At 47.3% G+C, this 16,737-nt stretch overlaps 1 pseudogene; it reads right to left on the reverse strand.

Annotated features, from left to right (window-relative positions):
- Nucleotides 1-1,904: 1,904 nt before the first annotated feature.
- LOC107299110 lies at nucleotides 1,905-16,500 on the reverse strand (annotated as a pseudogene).
- Between the last annotated feature and the right edge of the window lie 237 nt (nucleotides 16,501-16,737).

The following is a 16,737-nucleotide window of genomic DNA, read 5'->3' on the forward strand; positions in this document are numbered from 1 at the left end:
GAACTTTTATTGAGAGTTAGTGACAGCAAAAGAAGGCAGGCAGAATCGGACGTTCCCGGGTGAAATTGTTAGGCTAAACCCCATTGTTTAAACTTCCCACTCCATAGGAGCCAATCCAGAGGTGCAAAGAGGTTGTGAGAATTCCAGACGGAAAGTACGGTAAGATGTTCCCAGGCATCTCTTCCTTGGTGAGGTGAGGCAGATGACCTCGGGCAGTGGAACCGAGTCAACAAAGCAAAGCTAAACATATCACAGGAGAGCTCCAAAGGTCCCCCCTCCCATCAGGATGGCAGCATCCTGACAGGGATCCATAGGTTCCTGAGAGAAGCTGGGAATTTTTAAAGGAAACAAAAATAACTTTGTCCAAGTGTTATTATAATTTTTCCATCACAAAATCATAATTTATCTACTTCATTTATAATGAAAATATGGAAAAAACAATGACCAAGGTCTCATTGTTTTCGTAACTCCCCAGTTTTATCAGTAATATTTATATTTATTTGAGTACAATTTTTGAGACAGTTGTATCCAGGGCTTTTTTTGTTATAGAATGCCCAGAATGGAGTTCCGGCACCTTTTTTGGATGGTACCTTGTAGGGTAGGCAAGGCGGGTTGTATGATGTGTGTGAGTTCCGGCACCATTTTTTTTTTTTTTTACAAAAAAAGTACTGGTTGTATCCATTTAATTATCTCATACTGTCCGGCACTCAATTAACATCATGAAGCATTTTGTTAATTCTTTGCTAAAAACAAGTTATACTACCAGCATTCAGATAATCTGTTAAGGAAGTGTAATGATAGGTATGAATGAGTTCGGAGGACCAGAGAAAGAGATGCAGGGAAGGATCAGATAAGATGGTCTGGGGGGAGGGCAACCCATATTTGCGTAACAGGCAGAGAAAGAAACACAGAAAAATTGCTCCCTAAATTTTTTGACTGTCAAAAGAAATAGTGAAAGGTTTGTACTTTCACACTGCAAGATGTTGTTAATATATCCTTACAATAAAGTAGAATTACTTCATCTGGTCATTTTTCCTATCTCCTCTACCTGAATGAAGATTAGCCTTGCAACTTTCTTCTTAACAAATCCTTGCTTTCTGGTAATCACCCTATTGTTTACAAGGAGTTTATGAATGCTCTAGTTATTTGTGTATTTTGTTTACTTGAAAGGTGACCTTTGCTAGATTGTTATATATGATTGACCATTTTTGTCAATTACATTTTGTCAATATACATTTTATCAGTGTACTATATGATTTAGAAATATTGCTGAATCTTTGTACTTCAGTTCTGAAGATAATGTCAACCCTTGTTCTCCCAACTCACAATATTTGCAAGTTAAACAACCATACAAGAAAGATTCAAATGTAAAAAGTGATAAGAGATAAGAAACCAAGATTTCTGCTTTTAAATTCCTGGATGCTTCCATTTTAGTTCCATCCATTTCTACAGAAGAAGGAATTGTTCAATCTTTCTCTGCTCAAAGTGTACTTGGATCAGAATGGAGAAGTAGCAGCAGATCTGCAGATCGTTAGTATGATGGTTCTCCCCAAGGAGGATCCCATCAACAAGCGAATGGGGAGTTTTGAAAGAGAAAGACTTACAATCAACCAAGATGCTTTGTCACAGTTAAAATTGCTCAACAAGGTGGGCAAAATACTGATGTCTTTTCTCTTTTTTCCAAAGCCGTTTCAAGTGGGCTAAACCCAGTCAAAAAAGTGGGTAACCTTCACTGAGAATTGAATGTGTGGAGTAAAACCTCTATAATTTTCTTAGCCAGATAAGCATGCTTCAGTTCTATTGACCAAGGTTTCCCTTCTGATTCTGTCATGCCGAATCCTGTTGTAAGCAGATCCAAAATGAAATATGGGGTGATTATTATTTAAGACACAAATCATTGCCATTTAGTGTTCCTTCGGCAGTTTAATATCACCATAAAACTGGTGAGACAGGGCCTCATATGCTGGAGATTTTGGTGTTAATAGCTTCAAGTTCACTAGTTTTTTGTCTTCAAATATCAAACATGAAGACAATTCTGTTGACCAGTCCCTGAGTTCAGATTTACTCTAAAATTTAGTATTTTAGATATTATATTTTAAAATAAAACATATATGAAGAATGGAGGAATGCATGTTAATTCCACTATGAGGAGGAACCCACTGGTTGCCCCTTAATTGTTAAATGTTTTCTCAATTTCATCCCTCCCGACTTTGTTAAGTAGAAAGCTACTTTATTGTAATCTGATAAATCAGAAGAAAAAGGGAGGAACTGAATGAAGCATCTTCCTGCAATTGTATCTCCTGCAACCATTTGGAAGTGGTCAGAGATTTCATATTTGCCTATATGAAATCCAGAGACGATTTGGCTGATGTTCATGTCTACCTCCATCTTACATGGATGGTGAGTCCTGACATATTTTCTTTGGCATTTCTTCTTTTTCTGTTTAGTCTCTGCCTCAGTCTAAATGTGTGGAAAAATGCCATCCTGGATTTGTCAAGCAGGCTCAGAAAGAACAGCCAGTTTGCTGCTACGACTGCATTCCTTGTCCAGAGGGGACAATCTCCACTCAGGAAGGTGGGTGACACCATAGGGAAACTTTGATCAATATGCATGTTAAAGACACATGTAAGTTTGATTGTTTAGTTCTCAATTTCAATGGTGTCCAATTTCTTCCCTAAATGGGATTTATAAGAAAAATATCTTGAAGGGAGAGATAGAAAGAAGGATGTTGTGGATTGCATGGGAAATCTCTCTTTCGTTTCCCAGTTTGGATGTTTCCATCCATATTTATCTTTCTTAGAAATATCTGTAATTCTTTGAAACTTGAGGAATGATTTTGGATCAATGGGTTTTGTCAACCTAAATCAACTTTACATTACAGGCTGATAGATGCATCGATCAATCATTCATTTAATCAGTTAATCTTTAGTAAGATCATACATCCTTATAAGCGGCAATATCTAATTGGAACAACAGAGGGAGAGATGTTGGGTTAAAGGAACAATGAAAACCAAACAGAGGATTCAGCATAAAATCATCAAGTAGATATTTCCTGTTCACCTCCCCCCAAAAAAGGAATACTGCATAGTCGTGGTTCTGAAAGGAAATAATTCTAACATACAGTGTTTGGTTTAAACTGAACAGAAAGGAGGGGGAAACAGAGAACTAATAAAAGACCAATCTACTAAATATCCTTTGATTCCAATGTTGAATTCATTCTCTTTAAAATTTTGCCAAATCAAGAGAATATGGAAACATATTGCTTCATCTTCTAATTTTTACAGGGTAAAAATACAGATAACACACTCAGTTCCTATTGTTGAATTCATTTATGAATTAATCTTCATTAAGATGTTTTTCAAATTTATTTATCAAGTTGATATGGCTATTTCACACAAAGTGACTCTTGGTGGAATAAAATTAAAGCAAAAATAAAAATTAATTCATTGAGGTATAAATGCTAAGAAAGCAAGAGAGGAGTACATCAAGATGCTACTTACCATGCAACCAGCACACGGGCCCCTGTTACCAGGAGATCCCCAGGACCATTGAAAGAATCACATTTTAAGGAATTTCTAAAAGGCCTAAAAGTTAGGAGACACTCTCAATTTCAGGATAGTGAACGATTTTTGTGTGTGTGAAGGGGGCTGTACAACCTGTCCTGAAATAGTCAGTTTGGCAACCCTTCTCAAGTGGTTCTCCATGGATCCAACCATGTTAGACAACTTTTATCTCTGTCCAGTATTTTTGGAGCAGTGTATTGAGAGCATGGTTGGTGGCTCAATCATCAGTAACTGAGTTTAAACATTTTTGGGATAAACATATGTCCATAATCTGATTTTTTTTAAAAAATAAAATGAAATAAAATATTAAATAAGAAAACAAAAAACTCTAAGGGCAGACTGGATGCAGCACTAGGTCTTTTTCTGCCATCAGTTTTCTGTTTCTATCTTTTTATCTCATGCACATAGGGTTGCTCTTGAAAACCACCTGGAATTTATAAAATGGTCCAGAATGCAAAGACATGCACGGTGTTGAGTTTCTCTGTATTCTTCCATAAGGCAACCTTACTGTGCAGGCTCCACAGAATTCCAGTTTCTTTCCAGGTGCAGTTAAATTCACCTTTCAAACCCTCCATGAGACAGAACCAGAATATCTGCAGGGCTTCCTCTGTTTGAGGATATCTGCTTGTCCCACCAGAGCAGATATAATAGGCATGCAAGTGATCTGTTCCCTTAAAGGATTCCCACTCTATGAATTATCAGAAGCCTTCCTTTTCTGCTGCAGTTCCTGCCCTATTGGACTTACTCCCCCTTGACATTGAATAGGCCCCCATCCACTTAAACGTCTGGAGACTTGCTACTTCTCCCAAACATTTGGGATAAGGTAAGGTCAGTGCAGGATAAGAATCTGGTGGATTGACTCAGAGAAGGGAGTTTGCACCACCAGATAGCTCTTCTTTTAATTTTATGTTGTTGTTATTGTTCTTTTTATAGTTGTATGTATTAGGGATTTTGTTGTTGTTGTAATGTAAATATATTCCATTTACTAAGACTTTGCTGTCTCTCTGTATCACATTTTATCCAAAGTTCTTCTTGAAATTTGAAAGACTATAAAATAAATATTACTTTCTTTTCTCAGATACCAAAAAATGCACCAAGTGCCCAGATGATCAATATCCAACCGAGAACCGAGTCCAGTGTATCCCCAAAAGAATAACCTTCCTTTTCTATGAAGAATATCTCAGCATCATCCTCATCTCTTTTGCTCTAATCTTATTCCTAATCACAGGCTTTGTTTTAATCATATTCATTAAATACCTTGAAACTCCTATTGTCAAAGCCAACAACCGGGACCTCTCCTACATCCTCCTGGTCTCCCTTCTGCTTTGCTTCTTATCCTCCTTGTTCTTCATTGGCCGACCAAGGAAAGCCACCTGCCTTCTTCGACAAACGGTGTTCAGCATTGTCTTCTCAGTAGCCGTGTCTTCTGTGTTGGCCAAAACAATCACAGTAGTGTTGGCATTCCTAGCTTCAAAACCAGGTAATAAAGTGAAAAGATGGTTGGGGAAGAGCTTGGCCAACTCCATCATCCTTTCTTGTTCTGCTGTCCAAATTCTCATCTGTGCCATATGGTTGGGAGTTTCTCCCTCATTTCCTGACTCTGATGTGCACTCCCAGCCTGGAGAGATTATCCTTCAATGTAATGAAGGCTCTGTCACCATGTTTTATGTTGTTCTTGGCTACATGGGCTTCCTTGCTGCAATTTGCTTCACTGTGGCTTTCCTGGCCAGGAACCTGCCTGGAGCTTTCAATGAAGCCAAGCTGATCACCTTCAGCATGCTGATCTTCTGCAGTGTCTGGGTTTCCTTCCTCCCCACCTACCTGAGCACTAAAGGCAAATACATGGTGGCCGTGCAGGTCTTCTCCATCTTGGCCTCCAGTGCTGGACTATTGAGCTGCATCTTCTTTCCCAAGTGCTACATTATCATACTGACACCAGATCTGAACACTAAGGAACATCTAATGACAAAAGCACAGGAATGATTGTGAAATTGTTTCTTAGGCTGGTAACATCCAGTTAGCCATTATTATTGGTTATAATTGGTTGTAATAATCACAACTGCTATATCTTCTTCCCTATCTTCAGGAATATTTTGAAATCTTAATAGTGTTCTGCCTTTTGCATTTCTATTTCTAAAACTGGCACCACTCCTTCTAGGTTTTGATTTGCTTGTTCTAATTTTTCATTTTCTTACATTAGTACTTCCTTTTTTTGACAATATCATCTGATTTATTTTTCATTTTCTGAATTCTTTGTTTATTTTTAACAATCATTTGCTGATGGGCTTCAAATTGTGTCTATATATCCAACATTTGTTCATTTAATTTATCAAAATTACTTTTTCTCTTCATGGTTTCTCTGTATTGATTCTTGAATTAATTTTAATGTGGTTTGCATTTCAGTTTGAGCAGTGCTTATTTTCTCATGCTGCAACATTGTTTCAATAGATCCCTGGCTTGTTGGGCTAGAAGTTCTGACAGAAGGTGCAGAGGAAGTTTTTTTCATAAATTTAGTGAGATTTGATGCACTTATTTTTTGAAGCAACTATCTTAGGCTAAAATCCAAACCGTGAAAAGAGCCAACTACTTTAGGCTAGATCAAGGAGAAAAAACAGGAGAAAAAAAAGAAAAAAAGAAAAAAAGCCAACTGACTTAGGCTAAAATCCAACCATAAAATCGAGCCAACTATTTTAGGCTAAATCCAAATCCTCCAGTCAAATCACAAATATAAAATGCCTGCTGTCTCCAAATAATTCCTGTTTTAGTTATATCCAGAGTCAATAGATGTAATTGTAGAGGGTCTTTTCTCATGCAAAGTCATATAAAGGCACTTTGTTTACACCAGCTGTTGTTTCAAGGTAAAACACTTTTCAAATTATTTTATCATTTGGTATTACTGTAGTATCTCCTTTTACCACTAGATGTCCTCATACACTGTATTGTCTATATCTGGTTTTAAAAGATTGTTACAAAGTTTTCTTTTAAAGTTCTTTGGAATTTATTTACCCTAGAAATTAAATCTAAAAAGATTTTCCACATCCTGTAGGTTAAGCAGTCTTTCTTTAAGTCGATCTAAATTCCATTTTTAAGTATTCTTTTATATTCCTTAAATTCCTTCCCCATCTTGTAATTGTTTGCCGCTTTTAACTCCCTTCTCCCCTAGTCCTTCTGGGATTTTTCCCAATCAGGGGATCAGTATTTCTGAGTCCTTAAAGAAAAGGAATAAAAAACAGGCTCACCCAGTTTCAGCACGCAGTTGACAATCAGCTGTTTGGCAGAGCATCATGGCTCCTCAGTTTTTTTTCAGGGTTACCAGGTAGCCTTTCTTCCATCCTTTAGAAAGGTTTCTTCAATCCGTCTGGACTGACAGCCGTCTGGTCCAGACTCCCGAAGCTTCCCCCCTTCTTCATTGCCCCTCCAGGGCAACTTTCCGACCCCTTGGGGTCGCCGGAGCGAACGAAATCTGGCTAAGAAGCTGGAGCCCTGGTTTCTTCCATCCATCTCATTATGGCGTCAGACCGAAAATTAGGGAGGGGCTTCCTGAGGGACCTCCTCCATATTCCCAGGGTGGTAAAAGGCAGGCAGAAGTTCAACTGGTCTAGCAGCCTACTTAGCTCTCTGCAGTGAACGTTGCAGAGAAGGACAGGAAATATGGGGACAAGGGAAGGGATCCCCAGGAACTCTCTGGGCTGGAGGAAAATTTATATCCATACTTCTCTCTCCCTCTTCCTTGGGGGGGGGATATGGGGAGGTGGTCACAATAAGGATATCCATACCAATATTCCTGAGGTCTCCCAGCCCTTCAACACCCACCTTCCCTGAGTACCCCAAACTGTTCTTCTCCCCCCATTTTCAGCCCTACTTGCTCCCTTTGGGCGATTTTCTAGGCCTCTTTCCTGCCCCAAATAGGCCCTCTGCAGCCCCCCAAGACCATCTCAAAGGGAGGGGCTCCAGCCCCCTCCACTAAAGGGAGAGTTTGGAGGAGCAACTCAGGTGTTGATTGAGCACTTGGGGATTCTGGGTGGGGGTTCCCCTTTCCCAAAGTCTCTCTTGGGGGCTCCCAGCCCCTTCCCACTCCTTCCCCCAAGAAGGAATCCAAGCTCAACTCTTCTCTCACCTTAAAAAAAAAACTTCAGAAGATTCAGAAGAAAAACTGAAGTTGCAAAAACACTTTTGCCAAAAAGTGGCATTTCTGGAATCAGGTCTGAAAATGCCTCAGTTTCCCTCTTTCCGCTTTCGTTTTCCGACTCCTTCCTCTTTCAGCGCAAGAAACTTTGGGATTCAGGCGCTAATTCGGGGTCCGCAAGGACCCCCTCCCACCCAGCCACGGGGGGGGGCGAGAGAGAGGCCCAGCTGCCTCTTACCCACCTCGGCTGCCTTCCCGCGACCCCCGCCCACCTCGGCCACAACCAGGGAAGGGGGGGCTCCGTCTTCGTCCTGCGGTGGGAAATGAGGCGAAGGAGGGAGCGGAGAACACGCGGAGATCGAGGCTCCTGCAGGCTCCCACCTATCTTGTCCTCCACCCCTTTCCCCACTACTGGAGTCCCAGACCCTTTCTCCCCCCCACCTTCCCTCAGAAGCACTGACAGCCCCTCCCAGCCCCTCTCCTCCCACCCACCCAGCCCCCTTCTTACCGGGGCGTCTCCTTCCCCCCTTCGCTTCCAGGGATCCGTGCCAGCGCCCCCACCAGCAGCAGCATCAGCATCAGGGGGAGCCCAGCGGAGCCCATGGACAGCGCCCCACCAGCGCCCCCAAAGAGGGGGGAGAAAGACGGAGGTGTTCCCAGCCCCAGAGGCGGAATCGGGGGGTCTGGATTGGGGGGGAGGAGACGTTTTCCTCGAACTTTATAATTGGGAGTGTCCATAAGAGCGGAGGGACCAATGGGATTTCTCCCTTCTTGAGCGTCATCGGTCTCCAGGCTGTCTCCTTTGATGTCACCCGATGGAGAAGATTGTTCGGCGCAGAGAGAAGTGGAGAAAGGGGGGGGTGAATCCAGTGGCGTAGCGTGGGTTGTCAGCACCCGGGGCAAGGCAAGTAATTTGCGCCCCCTAACCCGTGGATTTTAGCACTCGAGTCTTTTCCACTAGATTCGTTAAAGAAACCCTTACCCCCTAAGCACATGTATTGTTTGTTATGAAAATACTGATGTAATTAAAGTAAAATGCATCTAAATACAAGTTTATTTTCAAACACTTTATTGAGTGCGAACATGCATTACACATTCTCCACATTTTCAGCAGGTCTATGAATACAAATCTACAAATGTAGTAACCTAGCATGGGCCATGCTANGGGGGGGAGGAGACGTTTTCCTCGAACTTTATAATTGGGAGTGTCCATAAGAGCGGAGGGACCAATGGGATTTCTCCCTTTTTGAGCGTCATCGGTCTCCAGGCTGTCTCCTTTGATGTCACCCGATGGAGAAGATTGTTCGGCGCAGAGAGAAGTGGAGAAAGGGGGGGGGGGGTGAGGGAGGGAGGCTCCCGCAGTCTCTCTTGCCCTCGACCCCTTTCCAAAAGTCACGTCTGGGGTCCCAGCCCTTCTTCCCTCCCCTCACCCCAGGGGAACTGAGGGTCCCTCCCAACCCCTCCCCTCCTCCCGCCCAGCCCCTTTCTCTCCCCCTCCCCCAGGAGCACTGGGGGTCCCTCCCAGCCCTTGCCCCCGCCCGCCCAGCCCCTTCTTCCTCTCTTCGCTTCCAGGGATCTCGCCCAGCGCCCTCCCCCCAGCAGCAGCAGGGAGACCCCGGCAGAGCCCAGGGACGCCCCCAGCCTCCGAGGCGGAATCGGGGGGGAGGGTGTGGAGTGGGGGCGGGGGAGGCGTTTTCCTCGGACTTCAGAACTGGAAATGCCCTGAAGAAGAGGAACCAATGGGAATTCCCCCTTCTGCAGCGTCATCGGTCTCCGGGCAGAGTCCCTTGTGACTTCACCCACCGGCAGACCAGGAAAAGGCGATCCTGGGCTGCAGGGGGGGACATCTCCCCTCCCTCCCCAGGGAGGCCGCCCTGCTCTCCGCCCTCCCCGGCCCTGGCAGCTTTTTTTGGGGGGGGGAAATGGAGGTGGGGGGAGTTTGGAGGGGGACAGCCGAGGGGATCAGGGCCCTGAGGAGGGAGGAAGGGAGGGGGGCGCTGGGTGCAAATGGGGCAGGAGCCTCCCTGGCTTGTGAGGGGCTCAAACCGGCTCCGATCCTGGATCCGAGGGGTCCCCTCCATCTGGCAGGGCTTGGGGAGACTGAGGAGGAGGGAGGGGTCCTGCCCCTTCCCCTCCCTGGGATCTGCCCACCCTCCTCCCAAACCAGTTCTGGCTTCGGATCTAAACCTGCCTGCGTGGTCAATCTGGAGACAGGGGAGGCCTCAATCTGGGGAGGGGGAGGGGAAAAGGGAGGACCCTCCTGTGGGGGGCAGGAAAGAGGAAGAAAGGAAGAAAGGAAGGAAGGAAGGAGGAATTCCAGGGTTTTCCTACAATTTAAATTTTATTCTTTTATAGCAAAGGGAAGGGATTTGGAGGAAGATTAATGTAGAATAGATGAAGCTGCTGGGACCGATTTGGGGTTCTGGATGGACAGGCAGGCCCAGAGTCCCTGGGGTCAGTCTAGATGGTCTCCACCCCTCCCTCACTAGAAAGAGCAGACTTCAAAGGAAAGCCAGGGAGGTCTCAACAGGAGAAGCTCCAGACTGCCCTTCTCCTCCTCTTCCCAATCTAAAATCTTGAGCCTCCAGTTTTCAGAGGTTGCGAAAAAGTCAGAAATTCATCAGTTACTAAAAAAACCCAAAACTTCCTTTCCCATCAAGAAGCAGGAAGGACAGCAGAATTAATTCACGAGTGCTGAAGAAAAAAAGAGATGGGGAGAAAATTAGAATACAAACTGAAGCCTTCAGTGTAAATAATTTATTATTATTATTTTTCAGCCACCCCCAGACAGGCCAACATTGCAGGGGGGTGGTTGATAGGCAGGGGCAGAATGTGGGAGAATCCCCCCCCCTTCAGGGAGGAGAAGGATTAATTTCCTTGCACTTATGGAATTTTCCCCAATTGACTTAACTGGGGGGTTAATCAAGAGAGGAGGCTTCCCCCCCCAGACGTTTCATATGAACAAAGAAGATGGGGCCAGGAGGGGGGGGGTGGCAGCAAAGCTGGGTGTCACATTGCCAGGAATTGTGTGAAGTGTCCCAAGGAGACTTCCCTTCTCTTTTGCAGTTTCCCAAACCTTGGAAACCTCCTTGGCCATATTTTAGTGTTTGTGTGTAGGTGTTTCTTTTTGATTGCACTGTTTTCAGGTCTCTGTAAGGAAAAGCTGCCCAAAATTTCAAAAATTTGTCTTATCTACAGCAAGGAGGTTTTGTTCAGGCATAGGTTTTTTTTTTTAAAAAAGGAACAATTAATGAATGTTAAAGAAACATCTATAACTTGGGGAGAAACTCACCTGCAGGAGGCTGGATCTGCTAAGCTTGCTGAGAGACCTCCCCTGGATGGTCCCCTCCCCACAATCTCTTATCCAGCCCCCAAGACTCACCTTTCTTGCTCTTCAGGTAGAGGGAGAGCCCCATGGCAAAGAAGATCACCCCGATCACGGCTGCCACGATCCCCGTCCAGAGTTTGCTCCTGGCAGAGTTGGAGGATCGGGGCTCTGGGAAAGGAGAAGGAGCCCCCCCCCCTGAGCAGGAAGATCAAGGCCAGCTTTCCCCCCCCAGGAGGCTCCATCCCAGCTCCCCCCACAGGGAGGGTCTCTCCCCCCTTCTCAGGGCAGGATGGGGTCCCCAGAGCCGGAGGGAAGGGAGGGGGACTCACCCCATTGGACGGTGATCGGGGCTTCCAGGCTGGCGTGCCCCACCTGGCAGGTGTAGACGTCCCCCCCGCTGGGGCTGGGTCTCCAGCATCACCTGGAGCTGGTAGGTCCAGTCTCCATTCTGGACCTCCTCCCCAAAGGCCATGCCCTCCTCCTCCAGCCGCCCGTTCTTCAGCCACCGGACCTCGATCTCCACGGGGTAGAAGCCCCTCACGATGCAGAGGAGGATGGTGTTGGGGGAAGCGGGGTCCAGCTTGGTGGGCGAGATGGAGACGGTGGACTTGACTGGAAGGGAGGAGGGACATGGGGAAGACACAGGAGAGGCCAGAACAGGAGACCAAGTTGGTTAGTTCAGGCCAAGATACCTTTTCACTCCTGAAAATATTATTTGTTTTAAGTCATTCCCAAAGCAAAGACCCTTCCCTAATTCCCTTTTGCAGACCTTTGGAAGTTCATTTTTTATCCTAAAATCCCAAAGACCCCAGAGGTGAAGGGAGCCCCTCCCCCCTTCCTGGCCTTTCGGAAAGGGGTGAAAAGGGGTCTCTGGGGCTTTGCTTGGGGGACACAGAGGAGGAGGAGGCAGCTGTGTGGCCGGTCAGCCTCCTGAAGAAGCCCCCCCCCCTTTTAATGCATTTTAATCACTGGATTTGAATCATTCCTGCCTTTTAAATCTTAAATTGCATAGACTATTTTGGTGATTTTATATTTTATGTGTACACCATGCAAAGTCCATCAGTGAGAGAGAGAGAGATGGTTTTAAAAGTAGATAAGTAAATCAATAAATAAATAATCCAATAAAGAAATATTGATATATTAATATAAAATATTATATTGAAATATACAGTATATAGATTATATTGAAATATATCTATATACTGCGCAAGAGAGAGACCTTGCTGGATTCCCCCCCCCCCCGAAAAATGTAATATTTGGTATAATATTCTGGAAAAAAGTTTTTTTGGGGGGCAGGGGAAACTTTGGACCGTGGGAAGAGAAGGAAGATCGTGGAACGGATGGGAAGGAGAGGCATCTATTTCTTCCTTTGTGATTGTTTCATTGTCATCATTGTAGAATTTCAAACTTTTTAACGGTAACTTATTTTTGAACCTTATTTTTTATACATTTTTATTTAGGGGTAATGTTATATCCTACACCATCCAGTTCCCCGCTTTGAGGGAGGTGAAGGGATTAGGAGTATCCATAAATATCAATAAATACAATGAATAAATATAATAAATCTGAGAGCAGAGAATACATAAGATAAGATAAGATGAGATGATGAGATGAGATGAGATGAGATGAGATAAGATAACCTTTATTGTCATTTTTTTACTGTGGGCACAACGGAACACATCAAAAATGAAAGTTAGTTGCCCGCTCTCAAAGTGAAACACATACATGACACACACCTAAACATACTATGTACAACATATGTATAGACCAGTGATGGCGAACCTTTTAGAGACTGAGTGCCCAAACTGCAACCCAAAACCCACTTATGCATCGTCGAGTGCCGGGTGGGTGTGGCCCATTGGGTGGGCGTGGCTGTGGTGGTAAAGGCAGACTGGGTGGGACTAAAAAGTTCAACCAATCAATTCCAACTTTGCAAGATCTTTTTTTTTCCGCAACAAGTTGAAATTGACTTAACCTTTTTTTTTTTTGCACACGGCGATGGAGGCCTAAAGCAAAAAGATTTTATAAAACCCAGCTGAAGGCCTAGGACTGGGGCGATGGCACGTGTGCCTACAGAGAGGGCTCTGAGTGCCGCCTCTGGCACCCGTGCCATAGGTTCGCCACCACTGGTATAGACCCACAGCCCTACATATACATAACAAATAAATATTAAATACTGTCCATCTTGAGTATATAACGGAAGGAGGAAGCTTGAGAGGGGCAAATCTTTCTCCGGGAGAGTCCAAATAAATGAAATGAAAAGGGGGGTGGGGTCCCAGCATTTCCTCGCCCCCCCCCCGCCATGGAACTCCCCCTCCCCCACTCACCTCTCCGGCCAACCACGGGGCCGCCCTGGAGAGCCTCGTAGTTGTATCGGCAGAAGCGATCCACTTCGCCCATCCGGGACTGCAGGAGGCGCTGATCCCTGTTCCAAGCCTGGGCAGTCGACTCACCCAACACCGTGACGGCCTCGAACTCCCCCCAGTCGCTGTCGAAGCGGAGATACTCCTGCCGGTCGTAGAAGTACCTGTCCAGGAACCGCACCCGCCGCATCCCCTTGAGGAAATGGCACTCGTGCTTCGTCTGATACAGGAAATGGGCTGCAGGGAGGAGGAGGAGGAAGGGCATCAGGAGGGACTCCAGGCCCATGGTTCCCAGCCTCTCCTAGAGGGGGGGGGCAGGCTTGTCAGAGGAAGGGAGGGAAACGTGCTGCGAGAGGCTGCCGGAAGGCGCCCCCTGGAGGACGGATGGGGAACCGTCGGTCCTAGCAGGATTCCCCCTTGGTGGGGTCTGGAGGGGGAATGAAAATGAGGGAGGGGAGGAGCTTTCTGAGGGACCTCCTCTTCACAAGGGTGGAAAAAGGCAGGCAGAGGTACAGGTGGTCCAGCACTCGGCCTAACTCTGTAGGGAACGTTGGATCCGGGTGGGGCCTCTTTGCCCCCCCCAAAGCAACAGGAAATATGAGGGGAGGGATGAGACCCCCTAGCAATCTCTGGGCTGGAGGGACAGTAAGATCCACGCTTCCCTCTCCCTCTTCCTTTGGGGGGGTTGGGGAGTGGACACAATCTGGATACCCACACCCATGCTCCTGGGCTCTCCCTTCAACCCCCACCTTCCCTGGGTACCCTAAAATTTCCTTCTCTCCACATCTTCAGCCCCACTAGCAGCCCCTGGGTGATTTTTGAGGCCTTTTTCCACTCCCCCTCCCCAAAAAGACCCCCCTGCAGCCCCTCAGACCGCCTCAAAGGGAGGGGCTTCAGTCCCCCTTCATTAAAGGGATAGTTTTGGGGAGACAATTTAGGGGAGCAATTCAGACCCCCCCCAATATCCTTCTCCCTCTGTTCCCCCCTCCCCTCCAGGTCTCGATTCAGAAATGGGGGGATATGGAGTGGGGGTTCTGGGTCTCCTCCCCAAATTCAGAGTCTCCCCCAAAAAGGAATCCAGCTCAACTCTCCCCTCCTCTTAAAAAAATGGAGATTCAGAAGAAAAACTGAGATTGCAAAAGCACTTTTGCCAAAAAGCCTCTTTTTCTTACACTTTTGTTGGCCTTTGTGGATTCAGTTCTGAAAGTGCCTCAGTTTCCCCCTTTCACTTTCGCTTTCCGTCTCCTTCCTCTTTCGGTGCAAGAAACTTCGGGGCTCAGGCGCTAATTCGGGGTCCGCAAGGTCCCCCTCCCACCCAGCCACGGGGGGGAGGGGCGAGAGAGGAGCCAGGCTGCCTCTTACCCCACCTCGGCTGCCTCCCCGCGACCCCCGCCCCATCTTGGCCACAACAAGGGAAGAGGGGAGGGGGCTCCCCCTTCGTCCTGCGGGGGGGGGAATGCGGCGAGGGAGGGGCGGAGACCACGCGGAGATCGAGGCTCCCGCAGCCTCCCGCCTCTCTTGCCCTCGCCCCCTTTCCCCACTTCTGGGGTCCCAGCCCCTTTCTTCCCACCCACCCCCAGGGTCTCTGACGGCCCCTCCCAGCCCCTCTCCCCCCCCCTACGAGCCCCCTCCTTACCGGGGGTCTCCTTCCCCCCTTCGCTTCCGGGGATCCGGGCCAGCGCCCCCACCAGCAGCAGCAGCAGCACCAGGGGGAGCCCAGCGGAGCCCATGGATGCCGCCCCACAAGCGCCCCCAAAGAGAGGGGAGAGAGACGCGGAGGCCCCCAGCCCAGAGGCGGAATCGGGGGGTCTGGATTATGTGGAGGAAGCGGTTTCCTCGGACTTTGGAATTGGGAGGGCCCAGGAAAGCGGAGGNAGCCCATGGATGCCGCCCCACAAGCGCCCCCAAAGAGAGGGGAGAGAGACGCGGAGGCCCCCAGCCCAGAGGCGGAATCGGGGGGTCTGGATTATGTGGAGGAAGCGGTTTCCTCGGACTTTGGAATTGGGAGGGCCCAGGAAAGCGGAGGGACCAATGGGAATTCTCCCTTCTTCATCGTCATCGGTCTCCGGGCAGAGTCTCCCTTGAGTTCATCCACAAGAGGAGATAGTGCGAAGCCGAGAGAGAAGCGGAGAAAGCGGGGAGGGGGGGGGGAAATCCCTTCAGTCTGGGGGGGCCCCTGCATTTTAGGGGGGCGTTTCCTGCCAGCTCCGGAGGGGAGTGCGGACTTCCTTTTCCGGCCCCCCTCATGATCCTCAACCAGTCTCTCCCCTGCTCAGAGGGAGGGGGCTTCAGACCCAAAGGCAGCAAGGGCCGTGGGGTGGCAGTGTGGGGCTGGCTGGGCAGTCCGGCAAAAGGCCTCTGTGGTCTCAGGGGACTGTAGCCCCCCCCGCCTCCTCCCGAGCCTCCAACCGCAGCTTCTGAGGCTTCTTTGAGGAGGGCTCTGTGTGGGTGTGGGTGGGCGTTGTGGGTGCAGGTGTGTCCTGAGACAGCAATATTTTGGGAGAGTTGAGTTTGCCCCCCTTCCCCCTTAATGGTTCCCCTGCCCTCCCCACATCTCTGAAATAACCCATTTTCAGGGTCCTTCCCTAAGAGAGGGAGCCATTATTTTTTTTGGGGGGGGGAGCCATTTAAAGTCTGTGAAGGAAGCTGCTGACTGGGGGGGGGAACTCTCCCAATTCCCAAAGCCCACCAGAGCCGACAGCCTCCCACAGGGGCTATTGGGGGGTGGGTGAAGACAGCTTTCTCCTGGTCTGAATACAGCTGAGGTCAGAAGTCATGAGGACCCTTCCCTGGTCACGCGTGTTGTCTGAATGTGGCCACAGAGTTCCTGGGGTCAGTTTATAGGGAATGGACCGAAATGGAACAAAACAGACAGAATAGAGAATGGAATGAAACGGAATGGAACAGAAGAGAACAAAATAAAATATGGAACGGAACAGAACAGAAATGGAATGGAACGGAACAGAATGGAACAGAACAGAAAAGAACAGAACATGGAATGGAATGGTTGTGGTCTACCTTGTCAAATGTCTTACTGAAGTCTAAGAAGTATACCACGTCCACAGCATTTCGCTGGTCTGCTACCACTTTATTAAAAAATTCAAATGCATTAGCCAACATATCGACTATTTTTAGGCTAAAATGCTCCTGATCAAATTAATCATAAAAAGGCATGAAGAACAATGGAAGCACCCATCGCCCTGGTCACAGCCCTTTATTACGGAAGGCTTTTCAGCTCAGAATCCACATAAATCTCCGAGAGACTCTGAACAGGAGGCTACTGAAAAGAATACAGCTTTATTGTTTGATCAAAGAAGAGCCGGATGTCCCAATTTCTTGTCACACGCACAGCGAGAC

Source organism: Protobothrops mucrosquamatus, unplaced genomic scaffold, assembly GCF_001527695.2.
Source record: "Protobothrops mucrosquamatus isolate PMUCROS unplaced genomic scaffold, P.Mucros_1.0 scaffold4544, whole genome shotgun sequence".
Taxonomy (NCBI): Eukaryota; Metazoa; Chordata; class Lepidosauria; order Squamata; family Viperidae; genus Protobothrops; species Protobothrops mucrosquamatus.